At 43.9% G+C, this 23,651-nt stretch overlaps 1 long non-coding RNA gene across 2 annotated transcripts; it reads left to right on the forward strand.

Moving 5' to 3' along the window:
- Positions 1–2,819: 2,819 nt before the first annotated feature.
- Positions 2,820–23,615, forward strand: LOC118386416 (uncharacterized). Of its 2 annotated transcripts, XR_008140226.1 has the most exons (4): positions 2,820–3,118; positions 7,219–7,336; positions 20,116–20,316; positions 23,292–23,615. It is a non-coding gene; the product is annotated as an uncharacterized LOC118386416 (long non-coding RNA). The 2 variants fall into 2 exon arrangements; XR_004826211.2 differs by lacking the exon at positions 7,219–7,336 and having other exon boundaries at positions 2,830–3,118; positions 23,292–23,606.
- The last annotated feature ends 36 nt before the right edge of the window (positions 23,616–23,651 follow it).

The following is a 23,651-nucleotide window of genomic DNA, read 5'->3' on the forward strand; positions in this document are numbered from 1 at the left end:
TTTCAGAGCTGGTCATCGGTGCACCTTAGCCACGCTCAAGGTCCTAAATGATATCATAACCGCCATCGATAAGAGACATTACTGTGCAGCCGTATTCATCGACCTGGCTAAGGCTTTCGACTCTGTCAATCACAACATTGACCCAAAAGCCACTTCTCAGACAGAGTTCAGTGTGTCAAATCGGAGGGCCTGTTGTCCAGACTTCTGGCAGTCTCTATGGGGGTGCCACAGGGTTAAATTCTCGGGCCGACTCTCTTCTCTGTATACATCAATGATGTCACTCTTGCTGCTTGTGATCTTTGATCTACCTCTACGCAGACGACACCATTCTGTATACCTCTGGCCCTTCTTTGGACACTGTGTTAACCAACCTCCAGACGAGCTTCAATGCCATACAACTCTCCTTCCGTGGCCTCCAACTGCTCTTAAAGGCAAGTAAAACTAAATGCATGCTCTTCAACCAATCGCTGCCCGCACATGCCTGCCTGTCCAGCATCACTGCTCTGGACAGTTCTGACTGTAAACTGTAAACTCTCCTTCCAGACTCACATTAAACATCTGCAATCCAAAATTAAATCTAGAATTGGCTTCCTATTTTGCAACAAAGCATCCTTCAATCATCCTGCCAAACATACCCTCGTAAAATCGACCATCCTATCGATCCTCAACTTTGGCGATGTCATTTACAAAATAGCCTCCAACACTCAACAATTTGGATGCAGTCTATCAGAGTGCCATCCGTTTTGTCACCAAAGCCCCATATACTACCCACCACTGCGACCTGTACGCTCTCGTTGGCTGGCCCTCGCTTCATACTCGGTGCAAACCAGTGGCTTCAGGTCATCTACAAGTCTCTGCTAGGTAAAGCCCCGCCTTATCTCAGCTCACTGGTCACCATAGCAGCACCCACCCGTAGCACACGCTCCAGCAGGTATATCTCACTGGTCACCCCAAAAGGCAATTCTTCCTTTGGCCGCCTCTCCTTCCCGTCCTCTGCTGCCAATGACTGGAACGAACTGCAAAAATCACTAAAGCTGGAGACTCTTATCTCCCTCACCAGCTGTCAGAGCAGCTCACAGATCACTGCACCTGTACATACCCCATCTGTAAATAGCCCATCCAACTACCTCATCCCCATACTGTATATATTTTTTATCATCTTGCTCCTTTGCACCCCAGTATCTCTACTTGCACATTCATATGTGCATATGTATGTGTATGTATATATATATGTGTATATATATATATATATACCCTTCTATATTGCACACCGTTTACCACCATAATTTGCAAATAAATTCATAAAAAATCCTACAATGTGATTTTCTGGATTTTTTTTCTAATTTTGTCTGTCATAGTTGAAGTGTACCTATGATGAAAATTACAGGCCTCTCTAATCTTTTTTAAGTGGGAGAACTTGCACAATTGGTGGCTGACTAAATACTTTTTTTGCCCCACTGTATACTCTGCACATCTACCATTCCAGTGTTCAATTGCTATATTGTAATTACTTCGTCACCATGGCCTAATTATTGCCTTTACCTCCCTTATCTTAACTCATTTGCACGCACCGTATATAGACTTTTTCTACTGTATTATTGACTGTATATTTGTTTATTCCATGTGTAACTCTGTGTCGTTGTATGTGTCGAACTGCTTTGCTTTATCTTGGCCAGGTCGCAGTTGCAAATGAGAACTTGTTCTCAACTAGCCTACCTGGTTAAATAAAGGTAAACATTTTAAAACACACCTGTTGATCATGCTGGTCTGTCTCCATGGAGGGGAGCAGGTGACTCTCCAACCAGACAGCAGTCTCCAGGGACCAACTAGTGCTATCCTGCAGCAAATACCAAACAATTATGACTGCATTGATATCTTAGTTCATTTGATGGGGCCTAAACTATAAAACAATCAAACCAAGAAAGTTGTAGACAACGGTTGTGTTAATTGAGCTAAATTATAATATTGTAATGAAACGGCAGGGAGCAGGTCTCGAACCCTCCGCCTTCTAGCCCGAAGTCTAGAGGGCTATCGACTGTGCCGTAAATGCAAGCTCCAGTGGTAAAAGTCGATATCCGCGTTTATAAACCCAGGGTCGTTAAAGTATTGTAGCGACCCGCACAGACAGCTGTGTGTTATGGGTTAGGCTAGGAGGTGGTTGTGTTGTACTGACCAGTACCCGGTGTTCGCGGGGTCCGACATGTCAATCAACCTGCTATCTGCCAATCACGGGAATGCCTGGAATGTTCTGATGCCGGGCATCCTGGTGGTTGGCGGAGTGGCGTGGAGGGGGTGGAGCATTGGAAGTTAAGACCAGGTTCAGCCTTTGTTCTCTCTCTCTTACGTCTGGGCTTCACAAGAGAAGGTCACGATTGGCTTGTGGGTTATCTGTCATCTATTTGGCGTGTGCTACGGCCCAAACAGTAGCCTGTGTAAAGTTGGTTTAATAAACCGTCAATTCGCAAACTCAAGCCTCTGTCTGGACAATTGTTCATTTATGATCTAGTCAGGTCATTACAGTATATTATACAATCCTCCTCTGTATAACCCTCACTCACCCACACAATCTGACACATTTATACGGATCTATGCAGCTCCAACATGACTATTATGCGTTAGGAAATGTATTTTGTATCACTCACACACACACACACACACACACACACACACACACACACACACCCGACAGGTTAAAAAAAAAATGTGCACGACTGACTTTCACATAGGACGTTCCCTTTCAAGGGCGGCGGAGAAAAGAGTACCGGGATGTGGCGGCGAATCCGTGGCAGCGGTTTGTGAAAACGTCACAGCGTCCCTTGCGTGTGGGTCTGTGACAGAGGAAGATGGCAACGAAAGAAAAAAAAGAGAGAATGATTGTGAAATCAGAAAATTCTTTGTTGTTGTCTAAAAAGGAGTAATCTATGCGACAAAAAGGATACATTTTTTTTTCGGCGATCTTGTTTGCGTTCGTGTGTAGTTTTGTTGTTGTTTATTTTTCTAATGTTGGCTCCATTTTTACAGCGTACACCCTGATTGACTGACAGTGGAATTGCCCGTATAGCCGCCGTTAGCATTTTGGCTAACTAAGCAAGCTAAGTTGTTTCGTGGAAATCACTGCGTGAGTATCTATCTGCCTGTTCAACTGAAATATGTTTCATAATGTGCAATTTCAATTTTTAACTTGCTAACGTTATGTAGCTATTTAGCATTCAGCTAAGTCTGAAAGTAGGAAGGAGACATCTCTATATTTAACTAGTCAGCTATAATATCTGACACACAGCAGCATTTATCTGGCTGACAGTTGCTACGTGATATGTTACGCTCATCAACTGTTTTTATATGAACGTTTAGGCGTCGTTTTACTTGGCTAGCTAGCCAACACATTTTCCCCCCAAATTGTTAACGTTTTAATAAGTCATATGCTGAAACTAAGCTAGCTTTTTTTTTTGTTGAATACTCATAAATTATAAACGACTAAACGTCATTTAACAATGAATGCTAGTTGGTTATAATTCAACCTGATCTCATAGACTAGACGTAACGTAGTACATTTTAACATCTGAGAGGATGAAATTAGTGTTATGTTATGTTTGGATAAGGTTACATAAGACACAGATATATATATATATTTTTTTACTTAAGTCAACAATTTAGAAATATGTAACCTTTTTGTAGAGTTTGCAAAACATCATACACATTGTAATTCGTAACATATCATATGAAATGGATGATGTAATATAAACAAAATAATACATGCCATACCAAAAAAAGTTACATCCATACTAAATGGAGTGTCCTGTCTTTACGTAAGGAATCATTAAGCATTAAGGCACACGGGTGTGTGGTATATGGCCTATTTAACACGGCTAAGGGCTGTTCTTAAACACGACGCAACACTGAGTGCCTGGATACAGCCCTTAGCCGTGGTATATTGGTCATATACCATAAACCCGAGGTGCCTTATCGATATTATAAACTGGTTACCAACGTTATTAAAAATGATAACAAATAACTTTTTTTGTCATGCCCGTGGTACACTGTCTGATATGGTCTCGGACCATCCATGCCTTGTGGTTAGAGCGTTGGGCCAGTAACCGAAAGGTTGTTAGATCGAATCCCTGAGCTGACAAGGTAACAATCGGTTGTTCTGCCCCTGAACAAGGCACTGTTCCCCGCTAGGCTGTCATTGAAAATAAGAATTTGTTCTTAAGTGACTCGCCTAGTTAAATAAAGGTTAAATTAAAACAATTAAGGGGGTATAAGCTCTATGGAACATAATGGAAGGTGTGCGCAGTAGCGATAACCTTACACAGACTTACATCAGTTTCCAGAAATAGATTTACATAGAGCCCCAAGTTAATTATGTCACAGTTATAATTGAACACATTTGCCTCTAGAAATGTGTTAAACATTCACTGAAGTCACTAGCAAGTTTACTAGATTGCTACAGGATCTGGCTCTGACTGTAATTCCTCAGCATTGTCATGTTGGTCTTGAGAACATTTGAAACATGACTGAGCTTTCCAGGTCAGGAGGGTTTTGAGATGGACTTGACATGCTTGCCACTCAATAATGTATCATGCGGGCACATGTCCCGTGGCCAGGCCAGCGGCGAGAGAGGGAGACCTTTTCCTTACACGATGTGCACAGCTTTTGACCAGAATCTTGTGGGCCCTGTTCAAAAGTAGTTTCAGACACAGATACAGTGTTCAATAAACATGACTGTGGTCAGTTAGCTTCTCTTGGAAAAATATTTTCCCTACCTCTACATTCTGTCCTCTACATTCTGTCCTCCACATTCTATCCTCTACATTCTATCCTCTACATTCTATCCTCTACATTCTATCCTCTACATTCTATCCTCTACATTCTGTCCTCTACATTCTGTCCTCTACATTCTGTCCTCTACATTCTGTCCTCCACATTCTATCCTCTACATTCTATCCTCTACATTCTATCCTCTACATTCTGTCCTCCACATTCTGTCCTCCACATTCTGTCCTCCACATTCTGTCCTCCACATTCTATCCTCTACATTCTATCCTCTACATTCTGTCCTCTACATTCTGTCCTCTACATTCTGTCCTCCACATTCTGTCCTCCACATTCTGTCCTCCACATTCTGTCCTCCACATTCTGTCCTCCACATTCTGTCCTCCACATTCTGTCCTCCACATTCTATCCTCTACATTCTATCCTCTACATTCTGTCCTCTACATTCTGTCCTCCACATTCTGTCCTCCACATTCTGTCCTCCACATTCTGTCCTCCACATTCTGTCCTCCACATTCTGTCCTCTACATTCTGTCCTCTACATTCTATCCTCTACATTCTGTCCTCCACATTCTGTCCTCCACATTCTGTCCTCTACATTCTGTCGTATACATTCTGTCGTATACATTCTGTCGTATACATTCTGTCGTATACATTCTGTCGTCTACATTCTGTCGTCTACATTCTGTCGTCTACATTCTGTCGTCTACATTCTGTCGTCTACATTCTGTCGTATACATTCTGTCGTCTACATTCTGTCGTCTACATTCTGTCGTCTACATTCCGTCCTCTACATTCCGTCCTCTACATTCCGTCCTCTACATTCCGTCCTCTACATTCCGTCCTCTACATTCTGTCCTCTACATTCTGTCCTCTACATTCTGTCCTCTACATTCTGTCCTCTACATTCTGTCCTCTACATTCTGTCCTCTACATTCTGTCCTCCACATTCTGTCCTCCACATTCTGTCCTCCACATTCTATCCTCTACATTCTATCCTCTACATTCTGTCCTCTACATTCTGTCCTCTACATTCTGTCCTCCACATTCTGTCCTCCACATTCTGTCCTCCACATTCTGTCCTCCACATTCTGTCCTCCACATTCTGTCCTCCACATTCTGTCCTCTACATTCTGTCCTCTACATTCTATCCTCTACATTCTGTCCTCCACATTCTGTCCTCCACATTCTGTCCTCTACATTCTGTCGTATACATTCTGTCGTATACATTCTGTCGTATACATTCTGTCGTATACATTCTGTCGTATACATTCTGTCGTCTACATTCTGTCGTCTACATTCTGTCGTCTACATTCTGTCTACATTCTGTCGTCTACATTCTGTCATCTACATTCCGTCCTCTACATTCGTCTACATTCATCTACATTCCGTCCTCTACATTCCGTCCTCTACATTCCGTCCTCTACATTCCGTCCTCTACATTCCGTCCTCTACATTCCGTCCTCTACATTCTGTCCTCTACATTCTGTCCTCTACATTCTGTCCTCTACATTCTGTCTTCTACATTCTGTCCTCTACATTCTGTCCTCTATCTGGCCATTGGTGAGGGATAGGTGCTCAAACGTACCTTTTTCAGTAGTGATGTGCGCTTTTAAAAAATTATCCTGTTTAGCTTCGTGTCAGTTATTTAAATAAATAATGAAGGTTTACGGTTTAGATTATTCTTTTTAAAATCACTTGGCATTGTGTGGGTTGAATACTGTAACAACAAAGGACATAAACAATACGTCCAATGATGGTAGTAACTGCTTATCACTTATCAACTATTTTATTCACTTTACTTTGATAAAATATTTTAGTTGTGTTTATAAAATTTTATTTCAAGTCATATCATCTCTATAGAGCTGCTGCCTATGCTTTCTGACAAAATTACTTTTTAGTAGTTCTTCAAAGGTAAATAAGGCATACTTTTATGACTGCTGAATACCAATTATCAATCACTTAGAGCATGTACAGTTGAAGTCGGAAGTTTACATACACTTAAGTCGGAGTCCATTAAAACTTGTTTTTCAATCACTCCACAAATGTCTTGTTAACAGGCCTTGAAATACATCCACAGGTACACCTCCAATTGACTCATGTAATGTCAATTAGCCTATCAGAAGCTTCTAAAGCCATGACATAATTCTCTGGAATTTTCCAAGCTGTTTAAAGGCACAGTCAACATAGTATATGTAAACTTCTGACCCACTGGAATTGTGATACAGTGAAAATAATCTGTCTGGAAACAATTGTTGGAAAAATTACTTGTCATGCAAAACGTAGATGTCCTAACCGACTTGCCAAAACTATAGTTTGTTGACAAGAAATTTGTGGAGTGTTTGAAACATATAGGCTGGAGTCATTAAAACTAGTTTATGTAAACTTCTGACTTCAACTGTATACGAGAATGCTGTTCATTGACTCAGCGTTTCCACACCATAGTGACCACAGAGCTCATCACTAAGCTATGGATTCTGGGACTGAACACCTCCCTCTGCAACTGGATCCTGGTCTTCCTGACGGGCTGCCCCCAGGTGGTAAGGATGGGCAACAACAAGCGGTAGGCAATCCTCAACACTGGGGGCCCTCAGGGGTGCGTGGTCAGTCCCCTTCTGTATTCCCTGTTCACCCACTACTGCGTGGCCAAGCATGACTCCAACACCATCATTAAGTTTGCTGACGACACAACGGTGGTAGGCCTAATCACCGACAGTGATGAGACAGCCTATAGGGAGAAGGTCGGAGACCTGGCAGTGTGGTGCCAGGACAACAACCTGAAAAGAGACTGAAAAGATTTGGCATGGGTCGCCCAGATCCTCAATGTTCTACAGTTGCACCATTGAGAGCATCCTGACCGGTGTCTGGTGGAAAGCAGACTGAACCCGGGTTTTTCTCTCGGATTTTACCTGCGATTGGTTCCAATCTGTTTTTTTTTTTATCCTGAAAAACTCCCCAGTCCTTATGACGACAATCATACCCATAACATGATGCAGCCACCACTATGGAGAGTGGTACTCATTAATGTGTTGTATTGCATTTGCCCCATACTCATTAGGGGCTAACGATTGGATCGCTCTCATTTCCCCAGACACGCGCACTGCTCTGTTTCAGCACACTCAGTCATTCGTATCAGGGCATAGGTTTCCCCTTCTCCAAACATAGTGTATGAATCTGTAGCTAGTCATCGTCATTGTTCAAACTAGTAATTTCCTGTCGACTGAGGTCATATGGTTGTTTTTAGTCTAATTGGCGTTGTTCAGTAGGCCTACTTTTGTCTGTCCGTATAATTATTCCATTGACGTCTGTCGTGAGCTTTGCTATTATTATGTATTCTTGCCCAGTCATGTTTTACTGAGCGACAGATCATTATGGGGGGAAAAAAAGACATGTAGGTCGTTTCTTTTGATTTTTACAAATGTGGCGTAAGTGTCGCCAGAGAAAAGCTTTGGAGAGGAGCAAAGTGAAACAATATGAAGCAAGAAAATTAGCCTAGCTTGTAAATCTGTCTCTGGAATATATGCAGACAGTAGTAGCCAGCCATGCAAGGGGCCGATGAATTTGTCTTTTCCGTTGATAATTGAATAAGACTTAAGTAAAGTAATCATGTGCATTTTCATCTCTCGGGTTCATTTTAACAATGTGTCTGAGTGAATGAACACAATGAAAGATGTGCTCTGAGACGCGGCCTAAGTAATGGGTACAGTAACGCTCACTCCAGGCTTTACCTGCATTTTAAGCACACTTCTGAGTTTTCTCATTCGCCAGTCAATCCAATTACCAGTATCAGGTTTGATTAAAACGTATACGATTACGACGAGATCGGCACGCCCGGTGGCCATAACATGATGCAGCCACCACTCGGTTTGTCAATATGGAGAGTGGTACTCAGGAATGTGTTGTAAATATGGAGAGTGGTACTCAGGAATGTGTTGTAAATATGGAGAGTGGTACTCAGGAATGTGTTGTAAATATGGAGAGTGGTACTCTGTAATGTGTTGTAAATATGGAGAGTGGTACTCAGGAATGTGTTGTAAATATGGAGAGTGGTACTCAGGAATGTGTTGTAAATATGGAGAGTGGTACTCTGTAATGTGTTGTAAATATGGAGAGTGGTACTCTGTAATGTGTTGTAAATATGGAGAGTGGTACTCTGTAATGTGTTGTAAATATGGAGAGTGGTACTCTGTAATGTGTTGTAAATATGGAGAGTGGTACTCAGGAATGTGTTGTAAATATGGAGAGTGGTACTCAGTAATGTGTTGTAAATATGGAGAGTGGTACTCAGTAATGTGTTGTAAATATGGAGAGTGGTACTCTGTAATGTGTTGTAAATATGGAGAGTGGTACTCTGTAATGTGTTGTAAATATGGAGAGTGGTACTCAGTAATGTGTTGTAAATATGGAGAGTGGTACTCTGTAATGTGTTGTAAATATGGAGAGTGATACTCTGTAATGTGTTGTAAATATGGAGAGTGGTACTCAGTAATGTGTTGTCAATATGGAGAGTGGTACTCAGTAATGTGTTGTAAATATGGAGAGTGGTACTCAGTAATGTGTTGTAAATATGGAGAGTGGTACTCAGTAATGTGTTGTAAATATGGAGAGTGGTACTCAGTAATGTGTTGTAAATATGGAGAGTGGTACTCAGTAATGTGTTGTAAATATGGAGAGTGGTACTCAGTAATGTGTTGTAAATATGGAGAGTGGTACTCAGTAATGTGTTGTCAATATGGAGAGTGGTACTCAGGAATGTGTTGTAAATATGGAGAGTGGTACTCTGTAATGTGTTGTAAATATGGAGAGTGGTACTCTGTAATGTGTTGTAAATATGGAGAGTGGTACTCAGGAATGTGTTGTAAATATGGAGAGTGGTACTCAGTAATGTGTTGTAAATATGGAGAGTGGTACTCAGTAATGTGTTGTAAATATGGAGAGTGGTACTCTGTAATGTGTTGTAAATATGGAGAGTGGTACTCTGTAATGTGTTGTAAATATGGAGAGTGGTACTCAGGAATGTGTTGTAAATATGGAGAGTGGTACTCAGTAATGTGTTGTAAATATGGAGAGTGGTACTCTGTAATGTGTTGTAAATATGGAGAGTGGTACTCTGTAATGTGTTGTAAATATGGAGAGTGGTACTCAGGAATGTGTTGTAAATATGGAGAGTGGTACTCAGTAATGTGTTGTAAATATGGAGAGTGGTACTCAGTAATGTGTTGTAAATATGGAGAGTGGTACTCTGTAATGTGTTGTAAATATGGAGAGTGGTACTCTGTAATGTGTTGTAAATATGGAGAGTGGTACTCAGTAATGTGTTGTAAATATGGAGAGTGGTACTCAGTAATGTGTTGTAAATATGGAGAGTGGTACTCTGTAATGTGTTGTAAATATGGAGAGTGGTACTCTGTAATGTGTTGTAAATATGGAGAGTGGTACTCAGTAATGTGTTGTCAATATGGAGAGTGGTACTCAGTAATGTGTTGTAAATATGGAGAGTGGTACTCAGTAATGTGTTGTAAATATGGAGAGTGGTACTCAGTAATGTGTTGTAAATATGGAGAGTGGTACTCAGTAATGTGTTGTAAATATGGAGAGTGGTACTCAGTAATGTGTTGTAAATATGGAGAGTGGTACTCAGTAATGTGTTGTAAATATGGAGAGTGGTACTCAGTAATGTGTTGTAAATATGGAGAGTGGTACTCAGTAATGTGTTGTAAATATGGAGAGTGGTACTCAGTAATGTGTTGTCAATATGGAGAGTGGTACTCTGTAATGTGTTGTAAATATGGAGAGTGGTACTCTGTAATGTGTTGTAAATATGGAGAGTGGTACTCAGTAATGTGTTGTCAATATGGAGAGTGGTACTCAGTAATGTGTTGTAAATATGGAGAGTGGTACTCAGGAATGTGTTGTAAATATGGAGAGTGGTACTCAGTAATGTGTTGTAAATATGGAGAGTGATACTCAGTAATGTGTTGTAAATATGGAGAGTGGTACTCATTAATGTGTTGTAAATATGGAGAGTGGTACTCAGTAATGTGTTGTAAATATGGAGAGTGGTACTCAGTAATGTGTTGTAAATATGGAGAGTGGTACTCAGTAATGTGTTGTAAATATGGAGAGTGATACTCAGTAATGTGTTGTAAATATGGAGAGTGGTACATTTACATTTTACATTTAAGTCATTTAGCAGACGCTCTTATCCAGAGCGACTTACAAATTGGTGCATACACCTTATGACAACCAGTGGAACAGCCACTTGCATCTAAATCTTGTTGGGGGGAGAAGGGGGGTGAGAAGGATTACTTACCCTTACTTACCCTATCCTAGGTATTCCTTGAAGAGGTGGGGTTTCAGGTGTCTCCGGAAGGTGGTGATTGACTCCGCTGTCCTGGCGTCGTGAGGGAGTTTGTTCCACCATTGGGGGGCCAGAGCAGCGAACAGTTTTGACTGGGCTGAGCGGGAACTGTACTTCCTCAGTGGTAGGGAGGCGAGCAGGCCAGAGGTGGATGAACGCAGTGCCCTTGTTTGGGTGTAGGGCCTGATCAGAGCCTGGAGGTACTGAGGTGCCGTTCCCCTCACAGCTCCGTAGGCGAGCACCATGGTCTTGTAGCGGATGCGAGCTTCAACTGGAAGCCAGTGGAGAGAGCGGAGGAGCGGGGTGACGTGAGAGAACTTGGGAAGGTTGAACACCAGACGGGCTGCGGCGTTCTGGATGAGTTGTAGGGGTTTAATGGCACAGGCAGGGAGCCCAGCCAACAGCGAGTTGCAGTAATCAAGACGGGAGATGACAAGTGCCTGGATTAGGACCTGCGCCGCTTCCTGTGTGAGGCAGGGTCGTACTCTGCGGATGTTGTAGAGCATGAACCTACAGGAACGGGACACCGCCTTGATGTTAGTTGAGAACGTCAGGGTGTTGTCCAGGATCACGCCAAGGTTCTTAGCGCTCTGGGAGGAGGACACAATGGAGTTGTCAACCATGATGGCGAGATCATGGAACGGGCAGTCCTTCCCCGGGAGGAAGAGGAGCTCCGTCTTGCTGAGGTTCAGCTTGAGGTGGTGATCCGTCATCCACACTGATATGTCTGCCAGACATGCAGAGATGCGATTCGCCACCTGGTCATCAGAAGGGGGAAAGGAGAAGATTAATTGTGTGTCGTCTGCATAGCAATGATAGGAGAGACCATGTGAGGTTATGACAGAGCCAAGTGACTTGGTGTATAGCGAGAATAAGAGAGGGCCTAGAACAGAGCCCTGGGGGACACCAGTGGTGAGAGCGCGTGGTGAGGAGACAGATTCTCGCCACGCCACCTGGTAGGAGCGACCTGTCAGGTAGGACGCAATCCAAGCGTGGGCCGCGCCGGAGATGCCCAACTCGGAGAGGGTGGAGAGGAGGATCTGATGGTTCACAGTATCGAAGGCAGCCGATAGGTCTAGAAGGATGAGAGCAGAGGAGAGAGAGTTAGCTTTAGCAGTGCGGAGCGCCTCCGTGATACAGAGAAGAGCAGTCTCAGTTGAATGACTAGTCTTGAAACCTGACTGATTTGGATCAAGAAGGTCATTCTGAGAGAGATAGCGGTAGAGCTGGCCAAGGACGGCACGCTCAAGAGTTTTGGAGAGAAAAGAGAGAAGGGATACTGGTCTGTAGTTGTTGACATCGGAGGGATCGAGTGTAGGTTTTTTCAGAAGGGGTGCAACTCTCGCTCTCTTGAAGACGGGGGGACGTAGCCAGCGGTCAGGGATGAGTTGATGAGCGAGGTAAGGTAAGGGAGAAGGTCTCCGGAAATGGTCTGGAGAAGAGAGGAGGGGATAGGGTCAAGCGGGCAGGTTGTTGGGCGGCCGGCCGTCACAAGACGCGAGATTTCATCTGGAGAGAGAGGGGAGAAAGAGGTCAGAGCATAGGGTAGGGCAGTGTGAGCAGAACCAGCGGTGTCGTTTGACTTAGCAAACGAGGATCGGATGTCATCGACCTTCTTTTCAAAATGGTTGACGAAGTCATCTGCAGAGAGGGAGGAGGGAGGGGGGAGGATTCAGGAGGGAGGAGAAGGTGGCAAAGAGCTTCCTAGGGTTAGAGGCAGATGCTTGGAATTTAGAATGGTAGAAAGTGGCTTTAGCAGCAGAGACAGAGGAGGAAAATGTAGAGAGGAGGGAGTGAAAGGATGCCAGGTCCGCAGGGAGGCGAGTTTTCCTCCATTTCCGCTCGGCTGCCCGGAGCCCTGTTCTGTGAGCTCGCAATGAGTCGTCGAGCCACGGAGCGGGAGGGGAGGACCGAGCCGGCCTGGAGGATAGGGGACATAGGGAGTCAAAGGATGCAGTAAGGGAGGAGAGGAGGGTTGAGGAGGCAGAATCAGGAGATAGGTTGGAGAAAGTTTGAGCAGAGGGAAGAGAAGATAGGATGGAAGAGGAGAGAGTAGCGGGGGAGAGAGAGCGAAGATTGGGACGGCGCGATACCATCCGAGTAGGGGCAGTGTGGGAAGTGTTGGATGAGAGCGAGAGGGAAAAGGATACAAGGTAGTGGTCGGAGACTTGGAGGGGAGTTGCAATGAGGTTAGTGGAAGAACAGCATCTAGTAAAGATGAGGTCAAGCGTATTGCCTGCCTTGTGAGTAGGGGGAGGGTGAGAGGGTGAGGTCAAAAGAGGAGAGGAGTGGAAAGAAGGAGGCAGAGAGGAATGAGTCAAAGGTAGACGTGGGGAGGTTAAAGTCGCCCAGAACTGTGAGAGGTGAGCCGTCCTCAGGAAAGGAGCTTATCAAGGCTTCAAGCTCGTTGATGAACTCTCCGAGGGAACCTGGAGGGCGATAAATGATAAGGATGTTAAGCTTGAAAGGGCTGGTAACTGTGACAGCATGGAATTCAAAGGAGGCAATAGACAGATGGGTAAGGGGAGAAAGAGAGAAAGACCACTTGGGAGAGATGAGGATCCCGGTGCCACCACCCCCGCTGACCAGAAGCTCTCGGGGTGTGCGAGAACACGTGGGCGGACGAGGAGAGAGCAGTAGGAGTAGCAGTGTTATCTGTGGTGATCCATGTTTCCGTCAGTGCCAAGAAGTCAAGGGACTGGAGGGAGGCATAGGCTGAGATGAACTCTGCCTTGTTGGCCGCAGATTGGCAGTTCCAGAGGCTACCAGAGACCTGGAACTCCACGTGGGTCGTACGCGCTGGGACCACCAGGTTAGGGTGGTCGCGGCCACGCGGTGTGGAGCGTTTGTATGGTCTGTGCAGAGAGGAGAGAACAGGGATAGACAGACACATAGTTGACAGGCTACAGAAAAGGCTACGCTAATGCAAGGAAATTGGAATGACAAGCGGACTACACGTCTCGAATGTTCAGAAAGTTAAGCTTACGTAGCAAGAATCTTATTGACTAAAATGATTAAAATGATACAGTACTGCTAAAGTAGGCTAGCTGGCAGTAGCTGCGTTGTTGACACTACACTAATCAAGTCGTTCCGTTGAGTGTAATAATTCTACAGTGCTGCTATTCGGGGCTAGCTGGCTAGCTAGCAGTGTTGTTTACGTTACGTTGAGTTAAAAGAACGACAATAGCTGGCTAGCTAACCTAGGGAATCGGTCTAGACTACACAATTATCTTTGAAACAAAGACGGCTATGCAGCTAGCCACGATCAAACAAATCAAACCGCTGCACTGCAATGAAACGAAAATGTGAAACCAGTACTCAGTAATGTGTTGTAAATATGGAGAGTGGTACTCTGTAATGTGTTGTAAATATGGAGAGTGATACTCAGTAATGTGTTGTAAATATGGAGAGTGGTACTCAGTAATGTGTTGTAAATATGGAGAGTGGTACTCAGTAATGTGTTGTAAATATGGAGAGTGGTACTCAGTAATGTGTTGTAAATATGGAGAGTGATACTCAGTAATGTGTTGTAAATATGGAGAGTGGTACTCAGTAATGTGTTGTAAATATGGAGAGTGGTACTCAGTAATGTGTTGTAAATATGGAGAGCGATACTCTGTAATGTGTTGTAAATATGGAGAGTGGTACTCAGTAATGTGTTGTAAATATGGAGAGTGGTACTCAGTAATGTGTTGTAAATATGGAGAGTGGTACTCAGTAATGTGTTGTAAATATGGAGAGTGATACTCAGTAATGTGTTGTAAATATGGAGAGTGGTACTCAGTAATGTGTTGTAAATATGGAGAGCGATACTCTGTAATGTGTTGTAAATATGGAGAGTGGTACTCAGTAATGTGTTGTAAATATGGAGAGTGGTACTCAGTAATGTGTTGTAAATATGGAGAGTGATACTCAGTAATGTGTTGTAAATATGGAGAGTGATACTCAGTAATGTGTTGTAAATATGGAGAGTGGTACTCAGTAATGTGTTGTAAATATGGAGAGTGGTACTCAGTAATGTGTTGTGTTGTAAATATGGAGAGTGGTACTCAGTAATGTGTTGTAAATATGGAGAGTGGTACTCTGTAATGTGTTGTGTTGTAAATATGGAGAGTGGTACTCAGTAATGTGTTGTAAATATGGAGAGTGGTACTCAGTAATGTGTTGTAAATATGGAGAGTGGTACTCTGTAATGTGTTGTGTTGTAAATATGGAGAGTGGTACTCAGTAATGTGTTGTTAATATGGAGAGTGGTACTCTGTAATGTGTTGTGTTGTAAATATGGAGAGTGGTACTCAGTAATGTGTTGTAAATATGGAGAGTGGTACTCAGTAATGTGTTGTAAATATGGAGAGTGGTACTCTGTAATGTGTTGTGTTGTAAATATGGAGAGTGGTACTCAGTAATGTGTTGTAAATATGGAGAGTGGTACTCAGTAATGTGTTGTAAATATGGAGAGTGGTACTCAGTAATGTGTTGTAAATATGGAGAGTGGTACTCAGTAATGTGTTGTAAATATGGAGAGTGGTACTCAGTAATGTGTTGTAAATATGGAGAGTGGTACTCAGTAATGTGTTGTAAATATGGAGAGTGGTACACAGGAATGTGTTGTAAATATGGAGAGTGGTACTCAGTAATGTGTTGTAAATATGGAGAGTGGTACTCAGTAATGTGTTGTAAATATGGAGAGTGGTACTCAGTAATGTGTTGTAAATATGGAGAGTGGTACTCAGTAATGTGTTGTAAATATGGAGAGTGGTACTCAGTAATGTGTTGTAAATATGGAGAGTGGTACTCAGTAATGTGTTGTAAATATGGAGAGTGGTACTCAGTAATGTGTTGTAAATATGGAGAGGGCTATTCAATGTCTGCTTCTTAAATTTTTTACTCTTCTAGTCATAGGTGCTTCTACACCTGCATTGCTTGCTGTTTGGGGTTTTAGGCTGGGTTTCTGTACAGCACTTTGAGATATCAGCTGATGTACGAAGGGCTATATAAATACATTTGATTTGATTTGATAGGTACCCTTCTTTGTGAGGCTTTGGAAAAGCTCCCTGGTCTTTGTGGTTGAATCTGTGTTTGAAATTCACTGCTCGACTGAGTGACCTTACAGATAATTGTATGTGTGGAGTACAGAGAGAAGGTAGTCATTGAAAAACCATGTTAAACACTATTATTGCACACAGAGCGAGTCCATGCAACTTATTATGTGACTAGTTAGAGCACATGTTTACTCCTGAACGTATTTAGGCTATTTAGTGGTTGAGATCTTATTGACTCAAGACATTTCAGCATTTGGTAAACAGAAACATAATGGAAAACATAATTCCACTTTGACTTGGGAGAATGTGTGTGTAGGCCTGTGACACATCTCAATTTAAACCATTTTAAAATTCGGACTGTAACAGAGTCAGCCGGTGCTGAACATGTTTCACCTAAACTGCTCCTAGGTTTGAGGGTCAGCCGGTGCTGAACATGTTTCACCCAAACTGCTCCTAGGTTTGAGGGTCAGCCGGTGCTGAACATGTTTCACCTAAACTGCTCCTAGGTTTGAGGGTCAGCGAGCTGCTGAACATGTTTCACCTAAACTGCTCCTAGGTTTGAGGGTCAGCCGGTGCTGAACATGTTTCACCCAAACTGCTCCTAGGTTTGAGGGTCAGCCGGTGCTGAACATGTTTCACCTAAACTGCTCCTAGGTTTGAGGGTCAGCCGGTGCCAAAAAGCCTCACTGTGCTCAGGCAGGCTATAACATTTCTCACTTCTGCTCTGTCGGTCAGTGTGAACAGAAAGGTTTAGTTCTGTTCACTTACTGACGACCTCTGTCCTACTGACGACCTCTGTCCTACTGACGACCTCTGTCTTACTGACGACCTCTGTCTTACTGACGACCTCTGTCTTACTGACGACCTCTGTCTTACTGACGACCTCTGTCTTACTGACGACCTCTGTCTTACTGACGACCTCTGTCCTGTTGGGATACATTTTTATTTGCCGTCTCATCCCTCTATTGTTACTAGCATTGGAATCTGAGCAGCTGAACTTTGAACTTAGCGACATTTTAGCCACTGAAGAATGTAACCTGAAAAATGAAATCCACTTTTCATTGAAACCGTTTATATAGTTCTTCTTCTTTTATTTACCTGACGTTAGGCCAGGGATCGAAAGGTTCACCTGATGATTTTTATGTCTGAAATGTTGAGCCTTCAGCTTAGCTGTATCAGGGTTTTAGTTAGCTGGTGATATCTGCCTTGGGGGGGGCATGATTTAAAGAGCTACTGTTTTTTTATTTCTCAACTGGTAATTGATGCGCGCTTCCAAATTGATTCGCCATTCAAATGCATAGGCAACGGAGGTAATATGCATTTTGTAAACGTATAGCTACTTCATAGTTTGAAACCTGAATGTTTTACTACATATATTAGGTGGCATGTTTTAGCCAGCAGCATACCACCCTGCATCCCACCCTGCATCCCACGGATGGCTTGCTTCTGAAGGTGGGTTGGTCCTGGTCAGTCCCTGGATGGGAGACCAGATGCTGCTGGAAGTGGGGTTGGAGGGCCAGTAGCACTCTGGTCTAAAAAAAATATCCCAATGCCCCAGGGCAGTGACACTGCCCTGAGTAAGGTGCTGTCTTTCAGGTGGGACGTTAAAATGGGTGTCCTGACTCTCTGAGGTCATTAAAGATCCCATGACACTTATTGTAAGAGTAGGGGTGTTAACCCCGGTGTCCTGGCTTAGCTGTCCAAGCTGTCCATCATACTATCACGGTCACCTAATCATCCCCAGTTTACAATTTGCTCATTCATCCCCCTCCTCTCCCCTGTAACTATTCCCCAGGTTGTTGCTGCAAATGAGAATGTGTTCTCAGTAAACTTATCTGGTAAAATAACGGATAAATAAAATAAAAAAATATGACTTTGCGATTGAAACCAGTAGCCTTATTGCTCTCATGTTCTATTGGTTTTCCAACTGTCTTTATCCGGTATCCAAACGAACATTCACACGTAGCTGCGCTAATAATGTTAAACAAGTATTTTTTAATTTTTTAAATCAACATTTCTGACCTCCTTGTTTATTTAGTTGTATGTTTTATGTAGGCTCACTGGTTGTAGGGATTTGAGATCTTTAGTCCCACAACTTCTTTTGTCGACAAGCTGACTAATAGAATAATAGGTCAACGCTTCTACTATGAGACAGTAGTAGATTGACAGGCTCATAGGCGTTGGGTACGTAAGGCTAGGGGGAAGCTAAGCTTTTCCTAAGTAAATTATGGAAATTATAAATGATATAGCCTAATTAGCCGTCTCCTGTGTCTACAGAAATAAATACAATGTTTTGAGCTTCCCCTAGACTTAAAACATGTTGTGCATTTATCTATTTCCAAAGGCACACACAGTGCCTATGGAAAGTATTTAGATCCCTTGGCTTTACCACATTTTGTTCCGTTACAGCCTTATTCTAAAATGAATTAAATAGCTTTTCTCACCCTCATCAATCTACACACAGAATGACAAAGCAGAAAGCACATTGGGCACTTGAGTCATGCATATGATGCTAAAAGCTTGTCACACCTGTATTTGGGGAATTTCTCCCATTCTTCTGCACAGATCCCCTCAAGCTCTGTCGCTGCACATCTATTTTCAGGTCTCTCCAGAGATGTTCGATCGGGTTCAAGTCCGGGCTCTGGCTGGACCACTCAAGGACATTTCAGAGACATATCCCGAAGCCACTCCTGCATTGTCTTGGCTGTGTGCTTAGGGTTATTGTCTTGTTGGAAAGTGATCCCCTGAGAGCTCTAGAGCAGTTTTTCATCAAGGATCTCTCTGTACTTTGCTCCGTTCATCTTTCCCACGATCCTGACTAGTCTCCCGGTCCCTGTTGCTGAGACACATCGCCACAGCATGATGATGATGATGCTGCCACCACCACCATTCTTCTGCATAAGGATGGTGACAGGTTTCCCCCAGATGTTATGCTTGGCATTTAGGCTGAAGAGTTCAATCTTGGTTTCATCAGACCAGAGAATCATGTTTCTCATGGTCTGAGACTCCTTTTGGCAAACTCCAAGCAGGCTGTCATGTGCCTTTTACTGAGGAGAGACTTCCATCTGGCCAATCTACCATAAAGGCCTGATTGATGGAGTGCTGCAGAGATGGTTGCGCTTTCCAAATGAAGATGAAATATTGCTTTATGCCTTGGCTGGGCTCCTACTTGTTACTTAGTCACTTAGTCACAACTCAGCAATCCTCTGGTGTTTGCCGCGCTGGCTGTCCAAATTGCAGGCCCTTCCGACTGTAGGTGAATGTGATTATTATTATTTCTAATTCACAATTTATTTTATTTTAAGAATCTAATGATCCTCTGTGGCCAAATCATGCGATCTGGTGTAGTAGCCTATTTTGAAATAATTGTATTTCTTTTTTTTGAAGACTGTAGTAGGCAAATTAGGCTCTAATTTTTTGGGCAATTCAATTAACTTTAGCTGAAGCTTAGTTTATGGATGGACCACCTATGTCTGTAGCGGACTGTAGAGACACGTACTAGCAGTCATCTCTCCTGCTGGAAAGTCACTCTGGGTGATGTGGAATAACATCCTCTTCTTACTGGCTTCTTCTCTGGCAGCCTCTCATTGGCTATTGCTGATCAGTGTTCTCAAAACGTGTTGCACATCTTAACACTACAAGAGCGTATTTTGTTTTCCTAGTTTTAAAAAATAAATAAAAATAAAACATGTTCAGGAAATATCAGGACATCTGGGATCGGTAAGCCCACCCGATTGCATCTGTGACCACGCGCTCTGAGGCATGGAGGATTTTGGCTCCGATCTCAAGCTGGTCTGAGGCAGCTAAATCATGTAGCGTACACCCAGTTTAACACCTTCTGTGTCACCTCTGTCTACGTTTCTCTCTGTCAGACTAGACCTGTGTGATACAATACACCGGCTTACCAGCTTATAACCAAACCCTCTCCTCTCTGTCTAGGTGGTGGTTGACTTTCAGTCCTGGGAGAGCAGTTGGGGCTAAGGAAGGCTAAGCCAATCGCTGCTGGTTGGTGACTTGCTTGAAAAGCCAACGTTGCACTGGAGCAGCCAGCTAGGGCCATGAGCCAGGGCTTCCTCCTCCCTCTGTGGACCAGAGCCAAAATGGAGGTTTAGCCCAGACAGACGCTGAGCAAGTGTTAAGGTAAGATGGTGTTGTTTTTGTAGAACCTGTCTCTCTCTCTCTCTCTCTCTCTCTCTCTGTCTCTCTGTCTCTGTGTGTACAAGTGATGTAAGGTTGATGTAGGCTGCTCACCTCACCTCAGCCCTATGTACGGCCTATATGTACGGCCTATAAATATGCAAAATAAAAACTTAACCGATTTTTTTGGGGGGGGGTTATTTCTTCATAAGCAAGGCAATATTATGTTTATAATATGGTCATATATTTGGCAGGAGGTTAGGAAGTGCAGTTCAGTTTCAACCTCGTTTTGTGGTCAGTGTGCACATAGACCTGTCTCTCAAGAGGAGACAGGCTGTCTACGGTGGCCTTTCTCAGTAGCAAGGCTATGCTCACTGAGTCTGTATATTTTTACTTTTTAAAATGTATTTCACCTTTATTTAACCAGGTAGGCCAGTTGAGAACAAGTTCTCATTTGCAACTGCGACCTGGCCAAGATAAAGCAAAGCAGTTCGACACATACAACAACACAGAGTTACACATGGAGTAAACAAATATACAGTCAATAATACAGTAGAAAAAGTCTATACGGTGCGTGCAAATGAGGGAGGTAAGGCAATAAATAGGCCATGGTGGCGAAGTAATCACAATATACCAATTAAACACTGGAATGGTAGATGTGCAGAAGATGAATGTGCAAGTACAGATATAGGGGTGCAAAGGAGCAAGATGAATGAATAAATAAAAACAGTATGGGGATGAGGTAGGTGGATGGGCTGTTTACAGATGGGCTATTTACAGGTGCAGTGATCTGTGAGCTGGTTTGACAGCTGGTGCTTAAAGCTCGTGAGGGAGATATGAGTCTCCATCTTAAGAGTTTTTTGTAGTTCGTTCCAGTCATTGGCAACAGAGAACTGGAAAGAAAGGCGACCATAGGAAGAATTGGCTTTGGGGCTAACCAGTGAGATATACCTGCTGGAGCGCGTGCTACGGGTGGGTGCTGCTATGGTGACCAGTGAGCTGAGATAAGGCGGGGCTTTACCAAGCAGAGACTTGTAGATGACCTGGAGCCAGTGGCTTTGGCGACGAGTATGAAGCGAGGGCTAGCCGAGAGCGTACAAGTTGCAGTGGTGGGTAGTATATGGGGCTTTGGTGACAAAACGGATGGCACTGTGATAGACTGCATCCAATTTGTTGAGTATAGTGTTGTAGGCTATTTTGTAAATGACATCGCCGAAGTCGAGGATCGGTAGGATGGTCAGTTTTACGAGGGTATGTGTGGCAGCATGAGTGAAGGATGCTTTGTTGCAAAATAGGAAGCCAATTTTAGATTTAAATTTCTATTGGAGATGCTGGAAGGAGAGTTTAAACTCTAACCAGACACAGACATGTATTTGTAGTTGTCCACATATTCTATGTCAGATCTGTCCAGAGTAGTGATGCTGGACGGGCGGCCAGGTGCGGGCAGCGATCGGTTGAAGAGCATGCATTTAGTTTTACTTGCATTTAAGAGTAGTTGGAGGCCACGGAAGGAGAGTTGTATGGCATTGAAGCTCATCTGGAGGTTGGTTAACACAGTGTCCAAAGAAGGGCCAGAAGTATACAGAATGGTGTCGTCTGCGTAGAGGTGGATCAGAGACTCACCAGCAGCAAGACCAACATCATTGATGTATACAGAGAAGAGAGTCGGCCTGGGAATTTAACCCTGTGGCATCCCCATAGAGACTGCCAGAGGCCCGGACAACAGGCCCTCCGATTTGACACACTGAACTCTGTCTGAGAAGTAGTTGGTAAGCCAGATGAGGCAATCAATTGAGAAACCAAGGCTGTTGAGTCTGCCAATAAGAATGTGGTGATTGACAGAGTCGAAAGCCTTGGCCAGGTCGATGAATACGGCTGCACAGTAATGTCTCTTTATGATATCGTTTAGGACCTTGAGCATGAGGTGCACCCATGACCAGCTCTGAAACCAGATTGCATAGCGGAAAAGGTACGGTGGGATTCCAAATGGTTGAAAATCTGTTTGTTAAATTGGCTTTCGGAGACCTTAGAAAGGCAGGGTAGAATAGATATGGGTCTGTAGCAGTTTGGGTCTAGAGTGTCTCCCCCTTTGAAGAGGGAGATGACCGTGGCAGCTTTCCAACCAATGGGAATCTCAGACGATACGAAAGAGAGGTTGAACAGGCTAGTAATAAGGGGCTGCAACAATATCGGCAGATCATTTTAGAAAGAGAGGGTCCAGATTGTCTAGGCTGGCTGATTTGTAAAGGTCCAGATTTTGCAGCTCTTTCAGAACATCAGCTATTTGGGTGAAGGAGAAATGGTGGGGGCTTGGGCGAGTTGCTGTGGGGGGTGGAGGGCTGTTGATCGGGGTAGGGGTGGAAAGCATGGCCAGACGTAGAAAATGCTTATTGAAATTCTCAATTATAGTGCATTTATCGGTGGTGGCAGTGTTTCCTAGCCTGAATGCAGTGGGCAGCTGGGAGGAGGTGCTCTTATTCTCCATGGACTTTACCGTGTCCCAGAACATGTTTGAGTTTGTGCTACAGGATGCAAATTTCTGCTTGAAAAATCTAGCCTTTGCTTTCCTAACCGCCTGTGTATATTAGTTCCTAACTTCCCTGAAAAGTTGCATATCACGGGGGCTATTCGATGCTAATGCAGAAGGCCAAAGGATGTTTTTGTGCTGGTCAAGTCATAGCTTTCTTTTACGTTTGTGTCTGTCACAGTGGTCAGGAATTCTGTGTACTCTGTTCATGGGCCAATAGCATTCCAGTTTGCTCAGTTTTTTTGTTAATTCTTTCCAATATGTCAAGTAATTGTCTTTTAGTTGTCTCATGATTTGGTTGGCTCTAACTGTGTTGCTGTCCTGGGGCTCTGTGGGGTCTGTATGTGTTTGTGAACACAGCCCCAGGACATCTCTGTCTGTCTCTTTGTCTGTCTGTTGTAAGGCTAACCTCTGTATTGTAATAACCCTAACCTCTGTTGTGTCCCTGCAGTGCTGCGGGTCCTCTGCCTAGGCATGGAGTGGTGTTGGCTGCAGACTGGATGACAGGGTCTTCAGGGAGAGCCGACGCGCGTCCCCCTGCACAGACACCCAACCCCCTAACTGACCACCGCTGACCCGTTACCACGGTGACACTGACACCGAAGTACAGCCTCACCCCTGCAACCACAGCAGAACCCCCCTCTTTTTCCTCATCCCCCTCTATCTGGACTCTCCTTTCCTGACCCCCCCCCCCTTCCTCCTCCTTTCCTGACACCCCCCTCCTCCTCCTTTCCTTACCCCCCCCCTCCTCCTTTCCTGACCCCCCCCTCCGCGGATCCCTCCTCCTCTCCTGACCCCCCCCTCCTTCCTC

Source organism: Oncorhynchus keta, chromosome 7, assembly GCF_023373465.1.
Source record: "Oncorhynchus keta strain PuntledgeMale-10-30-2019 chromosome 7, Oket_V2, whole genome shotgun sequence".
In the NCBI taxonomy this organism is placed as follows: Eukaryota; Metazoa; Chordata; class Actinopteri; order Salmoniformes; family Salmonidae; genus Oncorhynchus; species Oncorhynchus keta.